The sequence below is a fragment of the Manis pentadactyla genome, chromosome 16, assembly GCF_030020395.1.
Source record: "Manis pentadactyla isolate mManPen7 chromosome 16, mManPen7.hap1, whole genome shotgun sequence".
NCBI classification, from domain to species: domain Eukaryota; kingdom Metazoa; phylum Chordata; class Mammalia; order Pholidota; family Manidae; genus Manis; species Manis pentadactyla.
In genome coordinates this window covers 45,498,629-45,517,993 of record NC_080034.1, presented here as the reverse complement: position 1 = coordinate 45,517,993, position 19,365 = coordinate 45,498,629, and the positions used below count along the sequence as shown (strand labels likewise).

Genomic DNA, 19,365 nt, shown 5'->3' with positions numbered 1-19,365 from the left:
ACTTACCTGGCATGATATACATGTTATCCTAACCTCCACTCTTACCTGTGAGGAATATGACCATGTTACCTCAGCCGCCCGGCATTGTGCAAATGAGGCACATAACACAGATCAGGCTGAGCCAATTGGGACGGAAGCAGTTCCTCTCAGGGCCCACCAATGGGACTATAATACCTGAGATGGGGGAATTCAGTGGGGCTGAATGCACCAGTATTTACTGGCAGGTATGAATAAGACAGCTCAAAAGGCCATTAATTATAAGCTGAGAGAGATTACTCAGAGACCTGATGGGAACCCAGCATTTTTTCTTAACCAGCTCACTGAGGCTCACTCTATATATACCGGCCTCGACCCCAACTCATCATTGGGGTCCATGGTGTTGGCTACTCATTTTATTACCCATTCAGCCCCAGACATAAGACATAAGTTTAAAAAGGCAGAGGAGAGACCCCGGACTCCACTCTGTGACCTGGTAACCATGGCCTTTAAGGTCTTTAATACCCGTGATGAAGAACATGAGGGGAGGATAGCAACCCGAACCCAAGCTTTCACAGTGGACATACGGCAAGCAGGACAGGGGTCTCATCACACCAAAGACAAGTCTGGAGCACATGAGCCTCTGGGATCTTGCTTCCGGTGCAGCCAGGAAGGCCACTGGGCAAGGAGATGCCCCAACCTGACTAATAAGTCTACCAATCCCTGCCCAGTTTGTGGTAAGAGAGGTCACTGGAAGGTAGAGTGCCCAGGTGGGGAAGGTTGTCCCCCTGCAACAGAGTCTCATGGGAGGCAGGCCCCCCTGAGGGACTCCCCTCCGGACATGCTGGGCCTACTTGAAGACTGAAGATGCCTGGACTCGAACACCCCTATCACCCTTGTTGAGCCCAGGGCCACGCTGTGGGTAGTGGGTAAGTCCATCTCCTTTTTGGTGGACACAGGGGCTACATACTCTGTTTTACCTTCCTTTCATGGGTATTTACATCCTTCCCAAGTCTCAGTCATGGGGGTAACGGGAGTCCCCTCTAAGCCACTAGAGATGGGTCCGGTAGCCTGCACATTTGAGAGCGATCCTCTTACCCACTCACTTCTAGTCATCCCATCCTTTTGATAGAAGGGATCTCCTCTCCAAGCTTGGTGACTCTATCTCCCTGCCGCTTAGTCATCCCCAACCAAGTTCACTCATCACCTTAGCCAGTATAAGTTGTAGCCCTGAGGCCTCCATGGACCCTCCTGTACCATCAACTGGCATTAACCCGATAGGCTGGGACATCTCTACTCCTATACTGGTGAGCCATCATGCTCCAGTCCTTATCCACCTCAAGGACCCATCCTCCTTTCCTTCTAGGCCCCAATTTCCTATTTCCCAAGCCCATCTCAAGGGCGTCCAAACTATCGTTAACCATCTTCTTTCCCAAAGGCTTCTGGTACCAACTAATTCTCCCTGTAACACTCCAATCCTTCCAGTCAAGAAGCCATCAGGGGCCTACTGGCTTGTTCAGGACCTGCGGATAATCAATGAGGTTGTGGTCCCTCTTCACCTGGTCATCCCTCACCCTTATACTCTCTTGTCTCAGGTTCCCCTGGACACCTCCCACTTTACAGTTTTAGACCTTAAAGATGCATTATTCACCATCCCTCTACACCCCAATTCCCAGTTACTGTTTGCCTTTACCTGGGAGGACCCAGACACCCACTGAACTAGACAACTGACTTGGATGGTCCTCCCTCAAGGCTTCTAAGACAGTCCTCACCTTTTTGGACAGGCGCTGGCAGAAGATCTGTCCCATTATGACATGGAAGTCAGCAGTCTCTTCTAGTATGTCGATGATTTCCTTCTATGTAGCCCCACAAAAGAGGCCTCTGTTCAAGACACAGCTTCCCTCCTAAAATTCCTGGCTCAGTGGGGATGTAGAGTCTCTCTATCAAAAGCTCAGTTATCCACCCCACAAGTTACATACCTCAGAGTGGCCCTAACTCCTTCTTCCAGGGCACTCATGGTGAATTGAACAGCCTCCATCAGAGCTCTTCTACCATCCACCTCAGGAGCTGAGATCTTGTCATTTCTTGGATTGGTGGGGTTTTACCGACACTGGTTTCCTAACTTTGCCTTATTAGCCAAGACTCTGTATGCTGCTGCCAAAGAAACACCCTTTGGGCCACTCACCTCCCCTACAACAGTGGCCCATGCTTTTGAAGAACTGTGAAATGCCCTCCTCTCCTCACCCCCACTTATGCTTCTTAAACCTATCAAAACTTTTCTTTCATATACTACAGAAAAGATGGGTATAGCAACTGGGTTGTTGGTCCAGCAAGTAGGACCTGTACACCAAACGGTCGCTTTCCTGTCAAAACAACTGGATCGCAACACCAAGGGGTGGCAACCCTGCCTTAGAGCCCTGGCAGTGGCAGCATACCTTGCCAAGGAAGCTCTGAAACTAACCCTCCAACAGGCGGTAACGTATACTCCTCTCATTGTTTACAGGAACTCCTGGGCCACAAATCCTTGGCCTCTCTCAGCCCATCATGAGTGCAGGAATTTCACCTCCTTTTTATTGAACACCCCCAGTTAACTTTACAGGTGTCACCACCATTACACCCAATCACCCTCCTTCCTCCCGCCGGTTCATCTACCATGCCCAGCCACTCCTGCATGGAGCTGGTGAAGACCCTTCAACTCCTACGCGAGGGTCTCCAGGACATGCCTCTCACTAACCTGGACTTAACTCTGTTCGTGGATTAAAGCTCAGTCAAGGATTCAAATGGGTGCAGACGGACGGCCTATGCGGTGGTTTCCTCCTCCTCAGAAATAGTGGAGGCAGCTCCCCTGCTGATGGGGACCACCTCCCAAAAGGCAGAACTAGTAGCCCTCACCTGAGCCTTACAATTGGTAGTGGGTCTTAGGGTAACCATTTGCACCGACTCAAAGTATGCTTTCCTAATCAAACACAGCCATGCTGCGATCTGGAAGAAAAGGGGATTCCTCACTACCTGAGGGACCCCAACTGTAAATGGTAAAACAATTCATCACCTACTCCAGGCCTTACAGGAACACAAGGAGGTGGCTATTGTTCATTGCCGTGGACACCAGACAGGTACTGACCCGGTCACTAAAGGGAGGGCTCTAGCCATTGCCACTGCCCGACAACTAACCCTGGGTCCTGATTATTCCCCTGTATTGTTTCTCTCCCCCTCTATAACTCCTAATTATTCCAAAGAGGATAAACAACAACTTTTAGACCACGGTGGAAAGGCTGGACAACTGGGATGGATACATCTTAAGGACAGGATAGCCCTTCCCCAGGCCCAGGCTAGAGAAATCATATCTAAAGTCCACCAATTCCTCCACATTGGTCCGGAGGCTATGTACAGGTTTCTTTCCTCTATCTTTGCCCCACCTGGGCCCCAAAAGACCATTAACCAGGTACATATGGCTTGCACCACCTGTCATCATGTTTCTTCTCAAGGTGCCCTCAAATGCTGTGTGGCCCTCCACCAGTTGTGGGAAGCACTACCTGGATAGGATTCAGGATTGGCAGATTGATTTTACCCACATGCCTAGACACAAGAAACTCAGATATTTACCGGTCATGGTTGACACATTTTCAGGTTGGATCGAGGCCTTTCCTACCTGCCAAGAGACTGTCGGTGGTGGCAAAGACTTTGGTGGAACACATCATCCCTCGTTTTGGCCTCCCAACGTTGCTCCAGTTGGACAATGGACCAGCTTTCATCTCAAAGGTCACACAACTGGTGGCTGACTCTCTAAATATCTCCTGGAAACTACACATACTCTATCACCCTCAATCCTCGGGTAAGGTGGAAAGGGCCAATGGCCTTCTCAGGGATCAACTTACCAAACTCTCCTTAGAGTTAAAGATCTCCTGGCCAGACCTACTCCCAATTGCTCTCACCCAATTTCGAGCAGCCCCTAGGGGACCCACCAGAATAAGTGCCTTTGAGTTAATGTATGATATACCCTTCCTTCTAAACACAGGCCTGCCTACAACTCCACCTCCTCTAGCTTCCTACCTACCTTACTTCTCACTCCTAAGACATCTCCTCAGGGAACACACAGACCAGTTGCCGCCTCAACCCACCTCCCCCTCAGATCCAGGAACCATGGAGGTTCTACAACCGGGAGACAAAGTCCTTCTTAAAGAACTCCAACCTCGGTCACTCCAACCATGGTGGATGGGACCATACACGGTGGTCCTTACCACTCCCACAGCTGCCAAGCTATTGGGACACTCCCTGTGGTACCACATCTCCAGACTCAAACGAGCACCCAGTCGTGATAGGTGGAGTTCTAGAGAGACAGTGCCCCTCTGTTTGTGCCTTACTCGCAGTAGTGCTGGCCAAAATGACCCATCCGGCTCTAGCAAACTGGGTCTGTAACCTGTGCATCTTATCGGGTAAGCTCCATCTAAACCAATTAATCCCCCAGACATGCTACTTTCAAAAGATACCTTGTCAGCAGGGAGACTAATTTTACTGGTCTGCTATAATGCTAAGAGATTTCCAAACTGGCTGCCCAAGAGGATCCGGCAAAACCATTTGCTGGATACAAAAACTTCCACCAGATCCCCAAGGAAAGATAACCCCTTGTTCCACCCAATGCTTGTCCTTCCATTCTTTCATCCAGGCTGCCTGCTATGAACAAGCCTCAGTCTGTCTCTCATCTTCTGGACAACAGTACTAGACAGGGCAAAGCCTGGGCAATCATGCTGGATATGTCTGTCCTGGGAGATGAGCACAACACATTTGCTGGAACCTCCAGCCACCAATAGGGAGGTCAGATGGTGGAGGCACACAAGACTATGCAGAAAAACAGAATACTCAACAGATCATAGAAAAACTAATCCAACAATTTAGTAGGCCAATAGTAGTAAGACCCAATCTTCCAAACCTCGAGGCCCTAACCAGGCAGACCCGGGGCTTCTCTCAATCCTTAATAAAACCCACTCTCTGCTTAATTCCACAAACCCCAATCTAGCCAAAGACTGCTGGCTATGTTCACATCCGGTCCCACTTGGGTCTCAGTGGTTCTTGTTACTGGGAATTGGAAGCCTCTTACACAGCCTAGACAATGCTTATTGTCCCCCCCACCCCCAACCCCCATTATGCCATTCCTTTACCCTCTAACTCTCCTGCAGCCCAATGCATCACCCAAAATGACTTCCTAGGGGTAGGCTGGGTCCCTCCATAGACCCGTTCCAGAACCCTACTTATTCCCAGTAATCGGACCCTCTGACCTCCATTGAATGGGACGGCCTTCCAGTGTGGAGCCGCCAGCCATTTACTCAGCTTTGCCCCTGGGATGGTCTGAAACCTGTGCCCTAGTGATTCTGCTTCCTTCCATCTCGACAGCACCGAGAAATCAGAGCCTGCCAATCGCCCTGATTGGTTCCTCTATTACATGGACGAAGAGGGCAATCAAACTCATACCGTTAATGATTGGCCTAGGCATCACTGCAGCAGTAGGGATGGGGGCAGTGGGACTGGGGTCCTTGCTGCATTTTTATAAACAGCTGTCATCACAACTAATAGAAGACATATAACAAGTGGCAGACACGGTCTTAGATTTACAGACACAACTAGACTCCCCTGCCAACATGGTCCTCCAAAATTGGAAAGGCCTAGAATTAATAACAGCTGGAGAAGGGGGAATATGCCTGTTCCTAAAAGAAGAGTGTTGCTTTTATGCCAACAGGTCAGGCAAAGTCAAAGACAGGATCAAACAACTACAAGAAAATCTTAAAAAACGCAGAGAAGACCTAGCTAAAAACCCATTCTCTGGATGGTGGCAGTCTCAACTCTTACCTTGCTCCTTTCTGTTATAACCCCACTAATTGTTGTATTTATTCTTCTGTTAGCAGCTCCTTGTATTATTAAGTCCCTGCATCAACACCTGGCTGAACTATCTCGGGTTGTGGTAAACCAAATGCTGGTACATCAGTATTCACCCCTTCCCTCCAAGCCTTCTCCGGCCTCCCGCCAGCTTTAACCCTGCCCATGACGCCCCTCCTCAGCCGGAAGTAGCCAGATCAAGTGGGTGCCCATTATAACCAAAAGGCTGGAATGTAAGGCTGGAGGCACCAGAAGGAGTGGTGAGCATGTTGGATGACCTCAGCCCTAAAGAGACCAACAGATTCTGGCCTGATGACGTGCCAAAATCCCCGGCTGCTGTCCCCTCCCGACCTGGAAAAGGTGCCTTAGGTTAGCCAATCTTCGCACTGCTGTAAACCTATGCTCTCCCTCCCCCTAACTTCCTTAAAAACTCACTGCCTGCCCTGCTGGGCATGACTTCTCCAGCCTGTGACTAACCAGGGATTGCACCCTATTAAACTTTTGGCTTCTTTGTAGCCTCCTCACCTGGTTATTTCGGCTCGATTTTACCTTACAATATTATGATTTCTAGAAATATATACATTACAACCAGGTTCTTAAGTTATTTTGCACTGCATTGAATAAAGTAGTGTCTTTTGGTTTCATCTGTGTTTGCAGTTAAAAGCATTCCTGCCACCACTGGCTGTGACCAGTGACTGAGCGCATTGTGGGAACTCACCCTTGAGAGAATAGCAGACCTCCAGACTGAGGCTGGAGCGGAGGAGGCAACACATCTGCCACCTAACTCACACCATTTCAGAGCGCATGCTGGTTCAACCAGGGTATCTGAAGGTTCGTGGGAACTGGAGATGCAAGAGCATGAAGAAACCAAAGAATTTTACTTGGAGCAAAAGATACTCAGAGAGAGAAAAGTGACAGAGTCAGATTCGCAGGGGTGTGGAAATGCAGGAACACCCTAGGGACCATGGGATGTCGCCCAGGTGCTGGTCTTGGCGCCCCCAGCGCGCTCCCACGTGGAGTTAAGAACGCACAACGCAGAAAACGTGTCGGAGGAGTATTTATTAACTAGATTTTTCCCACTCTGTCATTCTTCCTAGTCTGGATTCCTTGATTCCTAAATTTTTGGTCTTTCTGATTGAGAACATTTTAAGCCTAGAAGGACCCGGGAACTCATCCAACAAAGACTGGAAGTCAGCACCCCCGCTGTTCTTTGAGATTCCACTCCCTTCTCTCCTACCCATAGCGTCTTGCACTGAGGTTCCTGAATGGTTGCCAGAGAGTCATCAAAACCATGAATTTTGGGAGTCTCTACTCACATCCGTAAAGGGGTGACCCCCTATGGTTGAAAATAGCTGGGTCCAAGATGGGAGGGGTCTCCCCATTCCTTTGCCCAGCCACTATTCACAGGTCCCCTGCCACCCATCCATTTTAGCATTCCTTCCACATCTCTGCCAGCCAGTTCTTTCATATTCTTACTACCGTCATCGCCCAGCTCAGCGCGGTGGATGGTTAGTGCAGAATTTAAAAAGACTGCAAACCTTATGTATAGAGCCATCAGTTGTCTTACAGAGATGTGCTTTCTTTAAATGATAAAAGCTTGTATGTGCCTCCACCTGTCACCCACTTCGAACATTACTTTTGCAAACTCAGTAATAATTGAAAAGTCCTGGCTGCCCCAATCCAATTCTTAGGAAACAAATCCATGCTGACAGTTCAGGGTGTATTCCACCAAACTAATTAAAAATGAATGCTTAATTGTACGTATATTTCTAGAATTATAATTACAAAAATGGAAACTGCTATATATTTCTGTTCTGCGGTGTACTTTTTATATTGGTTACTATCTATTTCATTCTTTTTGATTGTTATGTGGTAGCATAATTAAGTTGATACACCATAGTTTGTTTAATCAACCTCTGTTAACCCTCTATGTCAAACACCACCACATTTATCATTCTTTGACAAATACCTGGATGAACTTATGCAAGTATTTCTATAGGATAGTTTTAGAAGTGGAATGGCTGAATGATAATACCCATTTTTTAAAAGTTAGGTACATTGAGATATAATAATCACCTTTTCATGTGGACAGCTGGATGAGTTTTGACAAACAGAAGATCATGTAAAGATCACTACCATCATGATGTACATTTCAAGCATGGTCCAATATTCCCTCCTTGCCCTTTTTCAGTCTTTCCCTCCACTCCCAGCCCTTGCCAATCACTGATCTGATTTTTCATTCATATCTTTTGCCTTTTCTGGAGTGGAATCATACAGCAGAAGCATTTGGGGTCTGGTTTCTAGTGTCTGTCACCATACTGCTTTTGCGATTCATTTATGTTGTGTGTTATCAGTGACCTGTTTTTTTATATTGCCAACAAATATTCCATTGCATAGATGTACAAATGAAAATTTTCTTATCCATTCAACAGGTGATGGGCATTTATGGTGTTTCCAGTGTTTGGTGATTATGAATAAAGCTGCTATAAGTATTCACTTATAGGTGGACATGTTTTCATTTTTCTTGAGTAAATACCCAGAATGAAGATTGTTGGGTCATAAAGTAAGTATATGTTTAACTTCATAAGAAACAGCCAAAATGTTTTTTCCAAGTGGCTGTACCATTTTGTATTCCCATTAACAGTGTATGAGAGTTCCAACTGCTCCACATTCTCATCAACATTTAGTATTGTTAGGTTTAGTTTTTTTTTTATTTTTAACCATTCTAATAGGTGTGTAGGGTTATTTTATTGTAGTTTTAATTGAATTTCCCTTATGAGTAACTCTACTGAGGTCTTTTCATGTGCTTATTTGCTATCTATGTATTTTCTTTGTTTAGGTTTAAATTAAAATCTTTCCCTATTTTTATAGAGAATGGGATTGTTTTCCTATTGAGTTGTAAGAGTTCTTTTTTTTTAAATAATCTGGATACAGTCTTTTTTTGTTTGTTTGTTTAATCAGCTACGTACTTTGCAAATAATTTCTCTCAGTCTGAAGCTTGTCCTTTCCTTTTTATTAACAATGTTTTACAAAGAACAGAAGTTTTTGATTTTGATAAACTCCAAATTGTCCTTTTTCATGTTTATGTTTTATGCATTTCCAAAAAACATAACTCAAAGTCATAAGGATTTCCTCTTGTTTTCCTTTAGAAAATTTAAATTCTTAGGTTTTATTTGTGTCTAAGAGCCATTGTGAGGCAATTTTTGTAGGTGGTGTGAGGCGAGAGTGGAGACTCCTTATTTTTCCTACCACATGGCTGCTAAGTGCTGCAGCACCATTTGTTGAAAAGACTCCTTTCCCCTCTAAAGAATTCACTGAATCATCTTGGCACCTTTGATGAAAGGCAGTTGACCATATATATATATGAGTAATTTTGAAGAGAATCTTCTTTTAAAATAATAGATGATACATCAATTCGCCTTCCCAAAGACAAGTTCTCTCTCCCCAGAAGTGTGTGACAACGACGTTACAGCCGGATTCCGGTTCATTTGGTCCCTCGCCTCTTCACTAGGTACAGAACGTGGGGCCAGAGCTCCAGTTTCCTTGTCTTCGCCCAAATCTAACTCTTTTGAGTCCCAAGAACTGATGCCACCGCACAGCTTGTTCCCAAAACGCTCAAGAACGTAACATTCGTCAGAAACTCTTTATGAGGTCACTAGTTCTTTTCACTTAAACACCACGGTAAAGACCACAAGGCAACTGTCCGGTGGTATAATGGTTAGCATTGTGGACGTTGAATCTGACGAAAGTTCACATCTCAATGGGACCTTTGGGTCCAGTTTTGCGTTTACTTCTCCTGTAGGTGACTAGGAACAGCCCATTTGCCCCCTCTTTTAAGTAAAACTCCTTTCCGACTTAAAGGTACACTCAGCTTCGCGGTGAGCAAGTTACATTTCAAAGAGAAAGGGGTCTCACGTCAAAATGAATGCCTCTTATCTGGGATCCGAAGTGCGCTGAGCCCTGGAGAGCTCAGAATCTGACGCTTCCTGTGGAGGTTTGCCAGCTGCTGGTGGCGGTGGCACCTCAAACGCCTGCAGGCACAGAATTGGAGAGTTCAACTTGGAGCGAGAAAACTCCCGGCCGCGCGGGAGAGAGCACCCGCTGCCAGCCGCCGTTCTCCTGCCCCGGTCCTTTGAAAGAACCTCTGGACCTATATGACAAGGAGAAAACCTCTGGCTGCCTCCTCTCCAGCCTCCCAGACCCCCGAAGCTAAAGCACCCTGAGAACAGTTCCCGAACCAAGGCCCAGGGGATGTCCTCTGAAAGAGTAAAAACCTGTCTAGACAGAAAGGTAGGCTCCGATAGAAAAAGAAAGCAGCAACGCTGCTGTTATTACCAGGCTGGAATCAGACACAGGTAAAGCCAGCTGCAAAATTAACAGAAAACACTGTTTCCCCCAAGATCGTTCAGCAGCCGTGAAAGACCACGATGGCCCCTCTGAGTGATCACTGCCTTCTCCGGACGCCCCAGACCTTCTCTGCTACACTCATGACCCGGGACACCTTAAAATAGCCCTTTCTTCACGACAGTACCCAGTCCTTATTTAATCTCCGCTTCTCCTAATCCTGTCTCAGAAACAGCCAAGAACCCAGGCATGACCCTGCTTCCCTTCGAGTGTCTTCAGAATCCTTCAACCGGAACTCGATCCTTAGAAAAGGCTTCTCAGCGCAATAATTTCCCCGTTACTCTGGCGCATCCTGTCGCTGCGTTGATTCAATAAATGATTTTGTCAGACTACAGGTTCGTTCCTGGTGGCGTTTGGCTGGTGTCTTTAACATATTAGTTTGCTCTGTGAATCCAGCTCCTTGGATAGGGTCAGAGTAGGTGTTACAGAGATTAAACATGGCAGAGCCGGGAATGTTCAGTGTATACACTCAGGTTGATGTTGGAAAGGCGAGAAACGTGGATCCTGGAGAGAAAAGATGTTACCGAGAAACTAGGTTAACTATGTTTTGAAACAAAACAAAACAAGAGCAGAAGTTTCAAACTTTGGCCTAAATCAAGATTACCGAGAAAGCTTATTAAAGCAAAATTGTTGGGCTGCAGCCCTGGATTTTGTATTTCTAACAAGTTTCCAGGTGACAATGATGCTGTTGCTTGGGGGAAACCACACTTTTGAGAACTGTTAACTACAGTAACCTCATCTGTTGTATAGAGCTAACACTATGAATCCAGTGGTCTCAGACCTCTGATCTGGACATCTGTTCATTCTAATAAAACCATCAAATGAGTTCTACTCACAAACCACACAAAGGTTTAACCTCACCATCCCTAAAATGCATTAATCAGTGCAATTTATAAACTGCCAGTGTTTACCCAGAAAATCTATAATAAACCAAAGCCATCAAGCTTATGAGAACTCAACATTCCTAATAATTTCTTTCTCACTGTGAGTGCTTGTGCTTCAATTTAGATGACCTGTGACAATGGTAGTTGAAATAATAATCACCCTTACTGGGCTGCATAAGCAGGTGTCCTCTGGTCTCCTTCCACAATCTGCTGGTTGAGAGTGTAAATCAAATTCTACATAATCCCATGGAGGAAATGTGGCTCTATCATACAAATGGATACACCCTAGAACAGAGCATATCTGCTTCTAGACACTTAAATTACAGATACAGACACACACACAGGAAAAATGGCATATCCAAAATGATGTATATATTCTGATATGGATATTTTTTCTTTTTAGAAACTCCATCTATACATATTGTCTTGCGCTGTGTTATTTTTAATTTAGCAATATATCTTGGGAGACTTGCTATTATATATGCACACTTTATTTCTGGAAGGATATGTGAGGGCTAATAGTCTCCTCCCAGTGGGAAGAGTAATTGGTGACAAAACTTTGCTGTATAGCTTTTTATATTTTGAATCATGGGAATGTAGTACTTATCAAAAATGGAAATAATAAAATGCATAAATAAATAAAAGGAAGAAATATGTTATTCTTTCTTCTAAAGGTCTACCAAGATGGACATCACAGGTAGAGTTATGCAAAACTGACTTTTCTTTGTTTTTCTCTGGAAGAAATACTGAACCCTAACCAGGAATGTAACTTTTAGTTTGTCATATCTTTAAGAGACACATACTCCTCGTCAAAGACAGGGATCCTTATTCAATATTGGTTGCTTTTAAAGTTAGTATAACAGATAATGCAGCAGAGATAAAACTAGGCTGAAAATCCTTAAGTAACCCATAAGATAAGGCTCAGTACAAAATTTTGTATACATTACTGTAGGACAATTTTTATCAGTTCCTTTAAATTTGTTAGGCAATGTTTTTCTATGGTCCTCTATTCTTCAGTCGTTGAATTCGTACTGGGAAAAACTATTTGGTGGGGGAATGAAATGTAAATGAAGTAAATCAATTAACAAAGTAAGGTCACAGTCACGTAAGTGCTACTGAAGAAGCAGAGAAGGATTCGAGGGTATTAATCATGTGGTGTGTAAGGAATTAATTTACCAAAAGGGAGCACAGCAATACTGATTTTGCCAGTCGACGAGGATGGGATTCGAACCCACGTGTGCAGAGCACAATGGATTAGCAATCCATCGCCTTAACCACTCGGCCACCCCGTCATTTGTTAAATTTGGAGGTTCACTATTTTCTCCCGGCTGTACTCCCAAAAGTTTTGTAGCAATATATCTAACTTCCTTTTCCCTGGCTTAATCGTCACAACCAAGGGCTGAATCGAGTGTTTCAAAGTACTACCACAAAATTGACGCCACTTAGAGTAGTGAAGTCACTTGGCAAATACCTGAAAGCAGGTGGAACCAAGCTGGAACACACTTTTGGACGTAAATCAACCCTGGCTTGCCCGCTAGGCTCCAATCTGCCTCCCTGCGAGCACCCAGAGACCCACCGGGACTGTCCCAGGGTCCCTCGGCCACTGCTTTCCGCATTCGAGGGACAGTTGTCCCACCGCCTGATCAGAAAGTTCTCCCAGGATTCCTATTTTCTGAGTAGTCCCAGAAAGCTAGCTCTGCTGTCGCTTTTATTTGCTTTCATAATACTCCCGACAGCCAAGATACGCCCTCGTTTCTCTTTTGCTCCCCACTCTAGGACTTGGCATTGATCAGTTTGTGATAAATTAGCAACGAGTGAGAACGTATTTTGAGGGAAAAGTAGAGAAGCTCGAGTCCTGCCGGGAAGTCGTTTGTATGGTAGCGCACGACTGGCCTTCTCTGCCTGCTATCAATACTGGAAAGGGCGGTGGGTGCACCCGCAGGAGTCGGGTGCGGGGTCCCGTTGTGGCTCTTTCCTAAAACACATCACTTAACTGTAATCCCCACTTTGGAAGCCTAACTGAGTAACCCCTAATGTCCTTTCCAGCTCTTGACAACCTCAGTGATAAAATGCCCATCAAGAAGCCTCTTCCACTTGTGAGAGTTTGTGTGCTTTTTGATATTTAGTGAAAATTTTGGACAGGAATTTTTTTTCCTACCAAAATATTGGTGCTTCTGCCCCAGCCCACCCCCACCCCATGAAATCTTTAAGCTCTGTTCTCAACTTTGTTGGATTTTTTCTCTCTAATCCATCTTAACAGAATTCCAAAATATCTTCAGTCAGTACAAAACTGCCATAAGGGGTACTTCATGATACTAAAACGAAACAATCTTATTTGTTCCTTTGAATGGGGCAAGTATGTTATAAAAATTTGAGTCATCCACATCCACTCACACTCACTCTTCAGAGGCTCAAGGGCATTTGAGTCTCATTTCACACCAGCAATTTCAGAACTATTCCTAGGAGAAGCTTTGAGGGGAGTTTCTGTTATTAACGAAGTAAGAATTTCACTGAAGTTTGATTTAGACCACACTCCCTCCACCTAGAGGACAGGAAATACATATATTTTGATCCTCATACTACACCAATGCCAGAATGGCAAACAATAACTATTGCTAATTGCACTGATGAAATATTCTAGACTTAATACAAAATATAAGCATCAGAGGTCCTTGAAAGGATATTTTAAATTAATTAAACATTTTGTGGTAATAATCCTAGTTTTTTTAAAAATAAAAGTTGTGGTGTGTATTAAAATAATTAATGTAAGTTGCTTGGAAAATTCTCTTGCAAATAGTAATCAATGAATACATTATTGCAGTAGTTTTTATTACTAATAAGATAAACAATAAACTAATCATTAATTACATGAAATTATATTCAACAAGTAAAGAAAATCCAGTAGGAAACAAAAAACAGAAAACATGCATGGTCAATTCACAAAAGAAAATCAAATCGTTAATGAACATAACTGAAAATGCTCCACCTAATGCCAGAGTCCAGCTCCAGTGAGTCCAGGAGTCCCTAAGGGATGGACGGCGTCGGCGCTTTTGAATGAGTGAGGACACAGACACTAGCAAAAGCTGAGCCTGGCCTTTAATGAAAAGTAGCAGTTTGATTATATACTCTTTGATTACATAAAGAAAGTACAGATATTAATCACATAATTGACACATAGCACCATTACATGAGTTTGGAGAATGAGATTACATCATTTGGCAAGTCTTAGCAGTTAACTTGTTTCTAAGTAAGCTTGGTTTTTAGTTATTGCGGCCAGAAAATCTCACAAAGGTTAGGTAGGTGCCAGACTCTTGCATTTTTTTTTTTTTTTACAGCTGTTCTATTATTTTTATGTAAGGCCCTCATTCTTTCATAGTTATGCTCCCTTTCTTCATCTCCAGTAGGAAAGAAAGAGGCTCTCTTTAAAAGAACACAATGATTTTTTTGGCAGGTAGGGACAAATTTTACGGACTGCCTCGGACCCATTTTTAATAAGACTTAAAATGGAGATTTTTCTGATCTGGAGTTAGGTAATGCCCTGTTCTCATTGGTTTTATAGTTTATCAGGCTGTTCTCTGGCTGGCTAACCACAGAGTAGCATTTGTTCTCTGTGTGCCCCTGTTGCCATTAATCATTGAATCTGTTATTTGGAGGCCACGTAGGGGCAGGGGAAGGAACCTCGACCCAGGTAAATTTCCCATAACTTTTTCCAACAAACTTGGGTTCAGTTCTCATGGGGTCTCACTTTCCCGTCATTGGGGGGTAGTCACAGGGCAGTAGTGGTTTTTTCCAATTTCCTTTAAGGCCAGTACCTAATATTTTCAGGGAGAATTAGATATGGCCTCTTCCCTGAAGGGGCAGTTTGAATTTGAAACCAAAATAAGCAAATAAGGAGCATTTCGAGCAGGAGGGATACCGGGGTTGCTCCTCTGGGAAGGCCGCTGTGCAGTCTCTTCCATCCGACTGCCTGGACTGTGTCATCAGGCTGGCGGTTTGGACCGGCTCCCGACAACCTAACATATGTAAGACTATGCTGTTTAAAACAATATCATTTTCTTTCCTCCAGTTCCACTTTAGATTCTGAAATATTGTCTGTGCAAGTGTACACTGGCCCAACAGACTGAAGGACAATTGCATAAGACCTATTAAAGTTTATAAAGTTCATACCTTTCCTTCCTCCTTTCCTAAGCCCCAAAGTCAACCTACTAATGGTTATGCCAGAGAAATACCAACATAAGTGTGAAAAAATTCACACACACATATTATACATAGTACAGTAGGGAACTACTTATGATATTTAGACATTAGAAAATATCCAATGTCCACCAAAATGGAATGCTTAAATAACATGATTAAGCAAAACATTGTAGAGTAGTATGTGGTCATTAATAAGAAAAATACAAATCTTATGTGGAAACTTATAAGTATTTTTCCACTGCTAAGTTTTTAAAAAGGGCAAGTTGCAGAAGAGTGTGTGTAGTATTTTTTGTGTATTTGTTTTAGATGACAGACTGAGACCAAATTTAGATATTTAATATCAGTGAGGACCATTTAGCTTCAGTCTCAAGTTTATGAAGGTCCCAAACTTAGACTTTTCATGTTATCTTCAAAGAAGTATTATATAATGTATGTATATCTGTGTAGCTACTGTACATACAACCATTGTGTATTTCTTTTTTAAGAGTTAACTGAAGAGTTTTAAATATATCCCAGTATTTTAAAATCTTACTTGGCATTTCTTTATTTTTATATATAAGGAATGGAGATGGTATGAACCTTCTGCAATTTTTAGAAGACTCTGACTAATATGAGTAAAAAACATCCTGAAAGATGAATGTCAATTGTTAACAGCTGGCCAATCTGAAGCCCTTTAGTGTTCTTCTTTCTCTATTTCCTCTTCTTCCTCTTCCTCTTCCTCTTCTCCTTCTTCTCTTCTTTTTCTCCTTCCTCTTCTTCTTGAGGGAGTCTGGTAATTTTGTTTTCTCTCCTTTATCTTTTAAAAACTGTGAAATACAACACTTACAGAAAAGTGCATAATACAGAGGTACAATGGTAAGCATTTTTTCAAGATTTTACTTTTCTTTATGATGAGTACATATTATTCAGTAATTTCATTTTGAAAAATAAAGGTAAATTTAATTAAATTATTTAAAGGTGGAAAAGTGGTAAACACAGCCAAATGCTGCTCAGAAATGAAGTTATTGCTTTTATCATTCTTCAGAGGGGCAGAAGATGGCGGCGTGAGTAGAGCAGCGGAAATCTCCTCCCAAAACAACATATATCTATGAAAATATAACAAAGACAACCCTTCCTAGAATAAAGACCAGAGGACACAGGACAATATCCAGACCACATCCACACCTGAGAGAACCCAGCGCCTCGCGAAGGGGGTAAGATACAAGCACCGGCCCGGCGGGAGCCGAGCGCCCCTCCCCCCAGCTCCCGGCTGGAGAAGAATAGGCAGAGCGGGAGGGAGACGGAGCACAGGGCTGCCGAACACCCAGCCCAGCCATCCGGCCAGAGTGCAGGGCCCTCGATACTAGGAAAACAGGGCAGCAAGAACAGTGAGCAGGCACTGGAGGCCAGGTGCCGGAGGACATAAGAAAAGCGCGTGACCATTTTTTTTTTTTTTTGCTTTTTTGCTGTTTTGTTTTGGCGAGCGCTTTTTGGAAGTCTTAAAGGGATAGGGACCCCAATACTAGGGAAACAGGGCAGAAAGACCGACCGGTGAGCAGAGGCCTGAGGCTGGCGCCGGAGAATAAAGAAAAACGAGCGGCCACTTTTTTTTTTTTAATTTAAATTTTTTTTCTTTCTTTTTTTTTTGTGGTCGTTGTTTTGTTTTGGCGGGTGCTTTTTGGAAGTCTTAAAGGGGCAGGGTGGGACACTTAATCCAGAGGTAGGGAATCCGGGGATCTCTGGGCACCCTAACCCATGGGCTGCAGGGAGCAGGGAGGCCCCTTACAGAGATAAATAGCCTCCCAGCCGCTCCTGCTCCAACGCGACTCCACCACTTTGGAGAAGCTGCCTGAGCCAGGCCACGCCCACAGCAACAGCGGAGATTAACTCCATAGCAGCCGGGCAGGAAGCAGAAACCCTGTCTGTGCGCAGCTGCGCAGCACAAGCCACTAGAGGTCGCTGTTCTCCCAGGAGAGGAGGGCCACAAACCAACAAGAAAGGAAGCCCTTCCAGCCGTCACCCGTCCCAGCTCTGCAAACTATTCCTATCACCATGAAAAGGCAAAGCTACAGGCAGACAAAGATCACAGAGACAACACCAGAGAAGGAGACAGACCTAACCAGTCTTCCTGACAAAGAATTCAAAATAAGAATCATAAACATGCTGACAGAGATGCAGAGAAATATGCAAGAGAAATGGGATGAAGTCCGGAGGGAGATCACAGATGCCAGAAAGGAGATCGCAGAAATGAAACAAACTCTGGAAGGGTATATAAGCAGAATGGATAGAATGCAAGAGGCCATTGATGGAATTGAAATCAGAGAACAGGAACGCATAGAAGCTGACATAGAGAGAGACAAAAGGATCTCCAGGAATGAAACAATATTAAGAGAACTGTGTGACCAATCCAAAAGGAACAATATCCATATTATAGGGGTCCCAGAAGAAGAAGAGAGAGGAAAAGAGATGGAAAGTATCTTAGAAGAAATAATTGCTGAAAACTTCCCCAAACTGGGGGAGGAAATAATCGAACAGACCACGGAAATACACAGAACCCCCAACAGAAAGGATCCAAGAAGGACAACACCAAGACACATAATAATTAAAATGGCAAAGATCAAGGACAAGGAAAGAGTGTTAAAGGCAGCTAGAGAGAAAAAGGTCACCTATAAAGGGAAACCCATCAGGCTAACATCAGATTTCTCAACAGAAACCCTACAGGCCAGAAGAGAATGGCATGATATATTTAATACAATGAAACAGAAGGGCCTTGAACCAAGGATACTGTATCCAGCATGACTATCATTCAAATGTGACAGTGGGATTAAACAATTCCCAGACAAACAAAAGCTGAGGGAATTTGCTTTCCACAAACCACCTCTACAGAACATCTTACAGGGACTGCTCTAGATGGGAGCACTCCTAGAAAGAGCACAGCACAAAACACCCAACATATAAAGAATCGAGGAGGAGGAACAAGAAGGGAGAGAAGAAAAGAATCTCCAGACAGTGTATATAACAGCTCAATAAGCGAGCTAAGTTAGGCAGTAAGGTACTAAAGAGGCTAACCTTAAACCTTTGGTAACCACGAATTTAAAGCCTGCAATGGCAATAAGTACATATCTTTCAATAGTCACCCTAAATGTTAATGGGTTGAATGCACCAATCAGAAGACACAGAGTAACAGAATGGATAAAAAAGCAAGACCCATCTATATGCTACTTACAAGAAACTCACCTCAAACCCAAAGACATGTACAGACTAAAAGTCAAGGGATGGAAAAATATATTTCAAGCAAACAACAGTGAGAAGAAAGCAGGGGTTGCAGTACTAATATCAGACAAAATAGACTTCAAAACAAAGAAAGTAACAAGAGATAAAGAAGGATACTACATAATGATAAAGGACTCAGTCAAACAAGAGGATATAACCATTCTAAATATATATGCACCCAACACAGGAGCACCAGCATATGTGAAACAAATACTAACAGAACTAAAGGGGGATATAGACTGCAATGCATTCATTCTAGGAGACTTCAACACACCACTCACCCCAAAGGATAGATCCACTGGGCAGAAAATAAGTAAGGACACGGAAGCACTGCACAACACAGTAGAGCAGATGGACCTAATAGACATCTATAGAAGTCTACATCCAAAAGCAACAGCATATACATTCTTCTCAAGTGCACATGGAACATTCTCCAGAATAGACCACGTACTAGGCCACAAAAAGAGCCTCAGAAAATTCCAAAAGATTGAAATTCTACCAACCAACTTTTCAGACCACAAAGGCACAAAACTAGAAATAAACTGTACAAAGAAAGCAAAGAGGCTCACAAACACATGGAGGCTTAACAACATGCTCCTAAATAATCAATGGATCAATGACCAAATCAAAATGGAGATCCAGCAATACATGGAAACAAATGACAACAACAACACTAAGCCCCAACTTCTGTGGGACACAGCAAAAGCAGTCTTAAGAGGAAAGTATATAGCAATCCAAGCATATTTAAAAAAGGAAGAGCAATCCCAAATGAATGGTCTAATGT

General features: G+C 43.7%; 1 non-coding gene across 1 annotated transcript; it reads right to left on the bottom strand.

Moving 5' to 3' along the window:
- Positions 1-12,342: 12,342 nt before the first annotated feature.
- TRNAS-GCU (transfer RNA serine (anticodon GCU)) lies at positions 12,343-12,424 on the bottom strand. Its single transcript has one exon. It is a non-coding gene; the product is annotated as a tRNA-Ser (tRNA).
- Positions 12,425-19,365: the final 6,941 nt, after the last annotated feature.